The following is an 11,397-nucleotide window of genomic DNA, read 5'->3' on the forward strand; positions in this document are numbered from 1 at the left end:
AACTCAGAAGCCACAGCTGCATTTATTTTTAATTAGAGACCTTTTATATGTGAAATATTTTACATTACTGGGACAAGATTTTAAGTACTTTTTTTGTGGCGCAGCCCTTCTCTTTTTCCTTTTCTCTGTATGTAATTTTGATGGGTTGAGAGGGATCCCCTTCTTAGGGTTGCTGCCTTATCTTACTCTTGTTATTTAGTGCTGACCCACTGTGTGTTTTTAGAAGTGGTCTGGGTGCCTGGAGTGTCCCTTTAATTAGATATTGAGGTACCGGCCTGACATACCAGGAAGAAAGCCCTATATTTGATCCTTGAACTTTAGAAGACACCATAAAACCTGTACATCGCAGGTAGTGTTGTACTCGTGATATTTCACGGAACACAAATAGAAGTTTTAGAGCAGCAAAACATAGTGAGAATATAATCAATGAATGAACATGCACACACTTTGGCCAGGGTAAATGACCAAGCAGCTGCTAAAAAATAAAAAAATAACTGGACATCACAGCATGCAAATGTGTTTTTGCATGAAAAACCTGATAGTATCAACACATTCACAGTTAAAATGCCATGCAGAACTTGGAAAACCAAATTTCTTAATTTTACACTTTAGATTGTATTAATTATTAAATAGTGTTCCATATACAAAAAAGTGTGAGTACACTTAATGGGAAAATAGGAAAGACGTGAATTATGATCGGTCATATAGCTCAAATTTTTACTTTTGTTTTGATCCTGAACTTGTGGGATTGCCTCTGTCCTTAAAGGGGCACTCCAGGCACTATAACAACTTATTTCTAAATTAAGTTGTAATTGTTCCAGGAGGCCCATGGGCGTACTCTTAGCTCTCATGGTGTTATACATTTTTCAAACAGTTTAACCACAAAGTGAGCCTCCAGCACCGATCTTCACTACCCCAGGCAGTATACAGCTTCTGAAATTACAGTTTCAATTTCAGGAATCGCGATGTGTCGCTGTGTAGGGGTGCTACTGATTGCAAGAAATCAGCTCACCGCTCTCAGCCAATCATTGACTCCCCATTCACTAAACTGGCTTTAAAAAAAAAAAAGGGGGGGGGAAATGGCTGAGAGTAGTGAGCTGATATGCTGGGGGGGGAGGGGGTTAAGAATGACACTAGAGACTCACTTTGGGGTTAAACTGTTTGAGAACAGTTTAACCACTTGAGGAATTAGTGCAGCTGTGAGCCTCATGGCACCATAACAACTTAATTTATATGAAGTTGCTATGGTGCCTAAACTGTCCCTTTAAGGGGCTAACAACATAAGAAAAATTGATTAAATAAGTTTTATGTCGGGGACTTTTTTAAGTCAAACCTAAAATATCTTACAAGCTAAATAAATAGCTCAGCAGCAGTGTTCGCCCAGAGTTTTTAGAGAGGTCTATGTACTAGGTTAGTCTGAGGATAGCTGATACCACGTGACCCCGGCCAGGGAGCAACACAGGGCAGCGCGGGGCGTGGCCAAGGCAACACGTTTGTAAACACTGCGTGACGTCACATGCCCCCACCCTCTCCTCCCGAGCTCGGGGCGGAGTTTAGTGCGTATCACGCAATCAGCCGAAGACGTCATAATCAGTGTCACACAAAGAGATCCGGAGTCCGCACTCCAAGAAACATAAACAACCGCTGACAGCTGTCCTGGGGCAGCTCTACCCTCCGCCCGTCACGGGCAGTCACTGTTAGTGGCCTCCCAAACCGCCTCGCGATAGGAAATCAGTTATAAAATGTAAAAAAATATCAAATAAAGCCGAAAACGAACGGCTGGGACAAACCACTGTCTGTGCGCTGCGGGGGGAGCCCAGCCACTACCGACCCTGAGGGGTGAGGGGGAGCCCAGCCACTACCGACCCTGAGGGGAGAGGGGGAGCCCAGCCACTACCGACCCTGAGGGGAGAGGGGGAGCCCAGCCACTACCGACCCTGAGGGGAGAGGGGGAGCCCAGCCACTACCGACCCTGAGGGGAGAGGGGGAGCCCAGCCACTACCGACCCTGAGGGGAGAGGGGGAGCCCAGCCACTACCGACCCTGAGGGGAGAGGGGGAGCCCAGCCACTACCGACCCTGAGGGGAGAGGGGGAGCCCAGCCACTACCGACCCTGAGGGGAGAGGGGGAGCCCAGCCACTACCGACCCTGAGGGGAGAGGGGGAGCCCAGCCACTACCATTAGCTCTGGGGGGGAGATATTACTCCCGTCATGGTGTGCCGGAGGACTCTGCCCCGGTAACCCGCTCACCGTATTGGGCAGTGGTCCGGTAATTCCGTGTGAGGTAGATGGAGGTCGGTATAACCGTGTCAGGTAGGGCTCGGCCGCCGCTTGCTGTCTGTCTCTTCCTCTCGATCTGGAGCTTTTGTTGTTGTTACAACTCAGTTTAGAAACAGCTGATTGAGCCCGTGACGTCGGAGGGCGGGGAAGTGGGAGCCGCTGGCCAATCAGAAACCAGGGGGCGGGCTGTCGTTAACGCACGTGACCCGCAGGGCGGGGCCAAGAAGCAGTAAGACGCTGTCAATCATGTAGCGTAGAAAAGGCAAGTCCGGGCAGAACTAACCGTCTGTGCGCAGTCTGAGCTGACTGCTGGCCTGATGGGGCGCGCGGTGCGCTCTAACCGCCGGCCTGAGGGGGCGCGCGGTCCGCTCTAACCGCCGGCCTGAGGGGGCGCGCGGTGCAGAAGGAGTGTCACTTACCTGGCCCTTAACAGCCCGGAAGTCCCTCTAGTGACTGGCTGATAGACAGCTACTAGAGGTGGAGTTTATAAAAAAACAGTTTTTATAAACTGCAATAATTACTTTGCAGGGTTAAGTCCTCCTCTAGTAGCTGCCTTTCAGACAGCCACAAGAGGGACTTCCTTGTTCTTAGAACACAAAAAATGTTTGAAATGATGCTGGACGTCCTCACGCTATGTGAGAACCTCCAGCACTGTCGAAATCCCCATAGGAAAGCACTGAATAATGCTTTCCTATGGGGAGGTCTAATTTGCGTGCGTGGCCATTGCTGCGCATGCGCATTAGGTCTCCGATGTTGGCGGGACCTGATCGTACCTTGGCGCTGGATTCAGGTAAGTCACCAAAGGGGTTTTATCCCCTTCAGCAACACGGGAGAGGGGGTGGGAGGAAGAGGGGTGCTGCAGTGCCAGGAAAATGGTTTTCCTGGCACTGGAAAGTCCACTTAAGTGGTACCGGTCCCTGCCGTGATTACTTATGCTCCTTTGAAAGAGCATAAAATTCTGCCTATATATTTTTCTAGCAATTCTATGCATTGGGAGAAAACCTGTTCAAAATAGTCAACACCCCCCCCCCCTCCCCCCCCAACTGTATAGATTCTATGCCCAAAAATTGATTTACAATGGAGAGCAGAAAGGATCTACCATAGCAGGAAAAATTACATAAGGGAACAGGAACTGCAAGGTGTGGACCAGAGGTGGGCATTAAAGGGTAGCACCTACGAAAACATGATGGCTCTGGATCAGACGTAAGTTGAGTATATCCCAAAATTGCACATTGAATACCTTATGTGTCTTTGTGATATATGATGTGTTCAATAAATGAGGGTGATTTAGGCTATAGGTAAAAATTAGTCGAAGGTTCACTTAAAAAGAACACTCTGTGTACCACAACAGCAAGTCAATTAAGTTGTTATGGCACTTTTGTGCTGCTGTGAAGTGCTAGAATGAACCATTGCACAAGAGATGTAGAGGTGGACAGGGCTGGAGAAGTTGATGGCAAGTTGTGATGCAATTAGTGACACAAACAACCTACTTGCCTGTAGGTTTTGGGAAAGTGTCATCCTTGTGTACCATGAATACAGACTGCCTGACAAATGGACTTTATTTGTCTTGCAACTTTGTCATACGTTTTACACAAAGCCGTTCTGTATTTGCTAGAGTGGATCTGTATGGTATGCCACAAATGTCATTTTGGTGCAACCATCCTGTTAATTCCCAGTAGCCAATCAAACATATCTAATGTGCTCCTGTAAGGGTGGGAATAGTCCCGAGCCACAATTTACTGTGTCCTTTATTTTCCCATCAGAATTGGGACTTTAGGGATAAAACTGCCTCCTCACTTATGCTGATTAGTGTATTGGGGAGTGGTGTGAATAGATTGAGTTTAGGGCTTCTTAGCTGGAGTTTTAAAGGTCCTCAATAAGTATAGATCATCTTTGCATGGATTTGTGCATATGTGCAGTGTTTTGTATATTTTTTTAAAATGTAAAGAACACTCAACACACCCACAGCTCTTGAGCTTGCCGAGTTGCTTTAGCTGTGTCTTGGTACCTTGTTTATGTGCTGAAACACAGCCTGGGGGTGGTCTGCAGGCGGTTGGGGATTTTCCCAGGGTCCTTATTCTCACTCCAGAAGTACAAATGCCAGTCGCTGTGACTCCGCCCCATTTTGTGATGCGGTGCATGCCATGCACACCAACATGATGACATCACAAAACACAAAATTTTAACATTTCAAACATTTTTGAGTTGTGGCTCTCTAGTTAAAGAGCCAGACTATTAATAGTTTGCTAGGGCTCAGGGCCATGCCCTGTTGTAGTTCTGGTTTGGTTCCCAATAGTGCGTTATATACCTCTCACCGTATTTTTGGTTTTAATCTTTGCTATTCCTGACTAGTCTCCTATCTATACCCATTGACTCGGCTATTGTGCTTCTGTATTCCTGGTTTCTGGTTACCCTGACTGTAGCTTGTCCCTGATTTGTCCTTTGTCTTCTGTACGTTAAGCCCGGCCACTCTAAGGTCCGGTATACATTTATACTTATATCATTAGTATACACTGTATGTTGGGTCTCCCTTTATTCCTGACAAGCTGCTAACCGAGTGTCCCCTCTTTGTCACTTTATAAAAGTGCCTTTGCAGTGGCAGGAACAGACTCTCACAACTGGATCACAGGTAAAAGGGGGATCCACAAATCTAAATTGTAAATAAATACAACATTCCAGCTTATAAATGCATTACATCTCATAATTATTGAATATTTTTTTCCTAAAATTTGAGATTGCCAGTGGTGCACATACAATATTATATGCTGCTTTTAATGAAAATGGAGGCTAGTATTCCATGATTCTATAGTTATGCCATCTGGAATAGGGGCCCCTGAATTTGAGAATGTGCTGACAGAGGATTGTATTTCTTCTATAGTGAGGTTAGCTAACAATGATAGATCCTTTCACGGAGCTGGGGGGGCAGGGTAACAATTCCCAAAGCAAGTTTTTAATCAAAATTCCCTTCCCCCTTGACATCCCATAGGAATTGATAGTAACCCAGAGACTCTTTAGAGTTATTCATTTATTTGTGTAATATAGTAAAACATTTTAACAAGATTGACTGTTGGTATTATTTATACAATATTAAAAATGTATTATTATTTGTTCATAGGATCATTTTATGTTTTCTATGAATACCTTTCCCCCCAGTATTACCAACTGAGCTTTTAGTTAAAGTTTAGCAAATCGACCAAATTGCTTGGGAGTTTGTTTGTTTGAAGTGTAACTATACTCTTGTGATGCAGGCCTCCCAATTGTCCTGATTTTGTCGGGACAGTCCTTATTTTAGGGCCCTGTCCTTGTGTACTTGTTTTGTTCTCTCGAGTTTGTCTGCTTTTGGGGACACTACTGAGCTATCCCCAGAAATCGTCATTAGATTTGCTTGCAGATACCTTTGCTACATGGTATTAACTCATAATAAATTTATTGCCGTTTCGTAGTATTAATTTACACAACTATTAGCCATCCATTTTCATTTTAGAAGACTCTTGTTTTTCTGGGATTTCTTCTCATAGTTGTCTTATTTAAGAAGTTATCTAGTTCTTTTCTCACTGTTTAGATAACATCAATGATCCAGCTCCGCTCCTATTACGTTTTATTTCTTATTCTCTATTTTACACTGTGTGTGTAGTGTATAACCGTGCCTACAAATGTGTAAATTAATTTTATGTGTGTTTTGAGATTTATGTTGATGCAAATATTCCTGCTAGGAGGGACACTTTAGATTTTTGGACTGTATCCATTGGGCTGGAGGGTCAGGATTCCTTTTTTTCATGTTTGCTGTGGCTTTAATTTTATTTTGTAATATTAACCCTAAAGCACATCATATCCTTCTTTAACTTTGCTCCACTTTATCTCTTATCCTTGGCCATCTCTCTTCTTTAATTCTCAATTCAACACTTTAACACACATCCCAATTGTCCTTATTTAAGAGGAACAGTTCCTATTTTGGGCCCAGAATCCTCCATCCCTCTTTTCTCTCCTAATGTCCATTTTTTTTTTTTTTTTTTTTTTTTTTTTTTTAGGAACTTCATATTGTTGATGTGCCTGAGTGTGTAACAGAGCACCATAGCAATAATACTCATGGTAATGTGTCTTTATACTACAATAAATGTACCGTATTTTCTGGCGTATAAGATGACTTTTTTACCCATGAAAATCTTGTCAAAAGTGGGGGGTCGTCTTATACGCTGGGTGCAGGCACTGCAGCCGCCTGAGTGCTCTATAGAGAGCCTCAGGCAGCTGCAGCACTGCCTGTCTCCTCACCTCCCCTTCCCTGTGTAGCGTGGCTGAGCTCCTCTTCCTCCTGTCAGTCTGGCCGGGTACCGCGCGGTACAGGAGATTCAGTTTCCTGTTCCCGGCCGGACTAACTGGAAGTGCACACTGAGTGCTTACTTCTTTTCATTCTGGCCGGGAACAGGAAACTAAATCTCCTGTACCCGGCCGGACTGACAGGAGGAAGAGGAGCTCGGCCACACTACACAGGGGAGGGGAGGTGAGGAGAACATAGGAAGGGTTGGGGAGGGGGATTAAAAAGAACAGTGGGGGGGGGACGTGGAGAAGGGGAGATGAGAACACAGGGAGGGGTGGCGTGAGGAGAACAGGGAGGGGTGGCGTGAGGAGAACAGGGAGGGGTGGCGTGAGGAGAACAGGGAGGGGTGGCGTGAGGAGAACAGGGAGGGGTGGCGTGAGGAGAACAGAGGGGGGTGAGGAGAACAGAGGGGGGTGAGGAGAACAGAGGGGGGTGAGGAGAACAGAGGGGGGTGAGGAGAACAGAGGGGGTGAGGAGAACACGGGGGGGGTGAGGAGAACACGGGGGGGGTGAGGAGAACACGGGGGGGTGAGGAGAACACGGGGGGGGTGAGGAGAACACGGGGGGGGGGGTGAGGAGAACGGGGGGGGGGTGAGGAGAACACGGGGGGGGGGTGAGGAGAACACGGGGGGGGGGTGAGGAGAACACGGGGGGGTGAGGAGAACACGGGGGGGGTGAGGGTGAGGAGAACACGGGGGGGGTGAGGAGAACACGGGGGGGGTGAGGAGAACACGGGGGGGGGTGAGGAGAACACGGGGGGGGGGTGAGGAGAACACGGGGGGGTGAAGAGAACACGGGGGGGGGGTGAGGAGAACACGGGGGGGGGGTGAGGAGAACACGGGGGGGGGGGTGAGGAGAACACGGGGGGGTGAGGAGAACACGGGGGGGGGGTGAGGAGAACACGGGGGGGGTGAGGAGAACACGGGGGGGTGAGGAGAACACGGGGGGGTGAGGAGAACACGGGGGGGGGTGAGGAGAACACGGGGGGGGGGTGAGGAGAACACGGGGATGGGGGGGTGAGGAGAACACGGGGGGGGTGAGGAGAACACGGGGATGGGGGGGGTGAGGAGAACACAGGGATGGGGGGGGGTGAGGAGAACACAGGGATGGGGGGGGTGAGGAGAACACAGGGATGGGGGGGGTGAGGAGAACACAGGGATGGGGGGGGGTGAGGAGAACACAGGGATGGGGGGGGGTGAGGAGAACACAGGGATGGGGGGGGTGAGGAGAACACAGGGATGGGGGGGTGAGGAGAACACAGGGATGGGGGGGTGAGGAGAACACAGGGATGGGGGGGGGTGAGGAGAACACAGGGATGGGGGGTGAGGAGAACACAGGGGGGGGGTGAGGAGAACACAGGGGGGGGGGTGAGGAGAACACAGGGAGGGGGGTGAGGAGAACACAGGGAGGGGGGTGAGGTGAGGAGAACACAGGGAGGGGGGTGAGGTGAGGAGAACACAGGGAGGGGGTGAGGTGAGGAGAACACAGGGAGGGGGGGAGGTGAGGAGAACACAGGGAGGGGGGGAGGTGAGGAGAACACAGGGGGGGGGGGAGGTGAGAATATCCCAAACTCTATATTTTAACTGGAAAGGTTGGGGGTCGTCTTATACGCCCAGTTGTCTTATATGCCGGAAAATACGGTATTTGGAAATCTGTCTGTGTAAATAAGATACATTGTTATTGTTTTTAATTACGTTTTAGTTACATAAATTATCAGGAAAGTGTCTGTATTGTGGTCAATCTATTTATTTATTTTTATTGTCCTATACGAACCTATTATGGTTCCTCCCACTAGGGATCAACCGTTTATCGGTCTGGCCGATATTCTGTATTTTCAGCAATATCGGTATTGGCCAATAACGATACCGATAGCAGACCCAGCACACTCTTACTTACCATCCCTTCAGCTCCCCTGTCTAACTGCGGCCGTCCTGCGGCCGTCGGAGTGTTGCCACGGGTTACCATGGCAATGCTCCACACGGCACACAGGCCGCGAGAGTTAGACAGGGGAGCTGCTGGGAAGGTAAGCAAAAGTGTGCTGGGCCCCCTCTGCACAGTCCATGCCACCGGACCGCCAGGGAATGCCATATCGCAGGGAGGGGGGACTTAAACATAATTTAAAAAACAGTTTTAAAAAAAAAAAATGCCCCCTCACCCCCATTTTACACACTTGACATACGTACACACACACACACACACACACACACAGTATTCATTATATGTACACACTGCATTCATTATACACAAACACACTCTGCATTCACTATACACACTACACACACTCTGCATTCATTATATACACACACTACACAAACACTGCTTTCACTATACACTCTGCAATCGTTATATACAGACTACACAAACACACACTGCATCCACTATATACATGTTACACAAACACACTGCATCCACTATATACATGTTACACACACACTGCATTCACTATATACATGTTACACAAACACACACTGCATCCACTATATACATGTTACACAAACACACACTGCATCCACTATATACATGTTACACAAACACACACTGCATCCACTATATACATGTTACACAAACACACACTGCATCCACTATATACATGTTACACAAACACACACTGCATCCCCTAATCAAATACTTTCACTGCATCCACTACATACACATATATTAATGAAAACATAAAAAATTCTGATAATTTGCAAAAAAATAAATAAATAATAAACATGCTCAGTTAACAGTAGATTTGTGTGGAAATAGTTAAATGTACAGAATATCGGTAAGTTATCGGCTATCGGCCTGAAAGTTCACAGATTATCGGTATCTGCTCTAAAAGAATCAATATCGGTCGATCCCTACCTCCCACCCCAAATATTTTTTTTAATACAGGTCCCCTGTTCTTACCTCTAACCCCCCCCCCCCCCCCCCTAGCTTCAGACGATGTCCTTGATCTGCCTTCAACTACCCTTCCTTCCCCCCTTTCTAATTTCACACATACAGACCATCAGACAATCAGAAAACAAGACAATTGATCTTGATGGGATCAACTCCCGGTAAAGGAAAACTTTTTTCCTATGCTTGGCATTTTTGGACAAAGTAGTCCCACTTTGTCTTATGTTTTTCAATAGAAAAGAAGAAAGGAATAACAGATTAGGAAAGAGGAAGAGAATAGGAGACAACTAGAGAAAGGTAAGTATTGGTGACATTGCCCATGAGCGGCGGATGGGGGCCTTAAATGAAAATGGAGCAGTATTGCCCACACCCACCAGTGGCGGATTGGGGCCCTAAATGAAAATGTCGGGGACCTATTGTCCCCCACAGCCCTCCACGCGTGAGCACCCTAAATGACTCGGGTGGGGGCTTATTGTCCTCCTTCCCCCGGCCCCCACCCATGGGCGATAGGTGGAGACTAAATGTAACCACCCCACACAATTTTTTTTTTTTTAATAAAGACCTACCTGCCCCCTCACCCTAAAAATAGTGAGGGGGGAACAAGAAAACGAAATACCTGTAAATAAAAAAATAACTTACCATTTGATGTCTTCTTTTTTTCTGCGAGTAGGAGCATTTGGGAGATTTTAATCTCCCTTATGCTATTATGGGGGTCATATTGACCCCCATAGAGTGAGGGAGTACATGGGGGGCTAAGGAAGTGGTGGGGAGCACTGCTCCCTTCCGCTTTTATTTTTACATATTAGAAGGAGGGAGCTATGCGTCGGTAGCTCCCTCCTTGAAATAAACCAAACGAACAAAGAGGTCTTTGTTCATTCGTTTGAAATTTCGTCTTTCTGACAAATTAATGAATAGATGAAATTCCTGTTCGCATGTCCAAGTGTTTAACTGGGCATGCGCAGGAATTTCACAGCGCTATCTAGTGTTGACAGATGATGTGCCCCACAGGGGCTTCATCTACCCACACAAAGGGGGCGGCGCACAGGACCTAGTTCCGGGCACAAAAAAGGATGCAAAAATAGGTAAGATGGGGGGCTTAGGGGCATTTGGGATTCAGTCATGACAGTGCCACTTTAAGTCACCTAAAATTTCTAAAAACAGCCACACCCCTGATCAAACCCCCTCTCACAACCCTACTTTTACAATGTCCCTCTTTGTCTATTTGAAATATTGGGAGGTATGCTTTAATGCTCTCTTTAACAATTAATCCTTTTCTACTTGCCAGGCCTCGGTTGTGCATTGGGGCAACCAAGTAAATGCCCAGTGGTTGTGATGGTCACAGACTAAGGGCTGGCTGGAACGGTCAGAAGATCTCTTTAAATGGCCCAATAAAGCATAGAAATATATAACCCAGGACCCATAACCTAGGGTGAATTGGCAGTATATTGAAGGACCACTATGGTGTTAGGAAAACAAACCTGTATTCCTAACACTATAGGAATACCGTTCTTTATTTAGACTCAGAGTCCAATTCCTTAAAATCTAAGTTATTTAAAAAAATATGGGGAAATGTATATTACATACCTTCTCCCCGCCCCCCCAGCACTGAGATGAAGTCCTGCAGCTGCTCATCCTGCCTCACATAACATCCTGCCGATGCATCGAACAATCCCATTGGGGACTAAAGGCGCATGCACAGCATTACTCCCATTGGAGGCTAGCTGTGAGAACTAATATTGGCTTGGTTCTCTTAGCAGAAATGCCTCTAGTGGCCGTCAGATAGCCAGCCACTTGAGGCATATTTAAACCTGCAATGTAAGCACTGCTGTATCTATTATTATTATGTTATTTATATAGCGTCATCAAATTCTGCAGCACTTTACAATGGGTGGACGAACAGACATGTAGTTGTAACCAGACAAG

This window comes from Pelobates fuscus, chromosome 4, assembly GCF_036172605.1.
Source record: "Pelobates fuscus isolate aPelFus1 chromosome 4, aPelFus1.pri, whole genome shotgun sequence".
Lineage (NCBI taxonomy): Eukaryota > Metazoa > Chordata > Amphibia > Anura > Pelobatidae > Pelobates > Pelobates fuscus.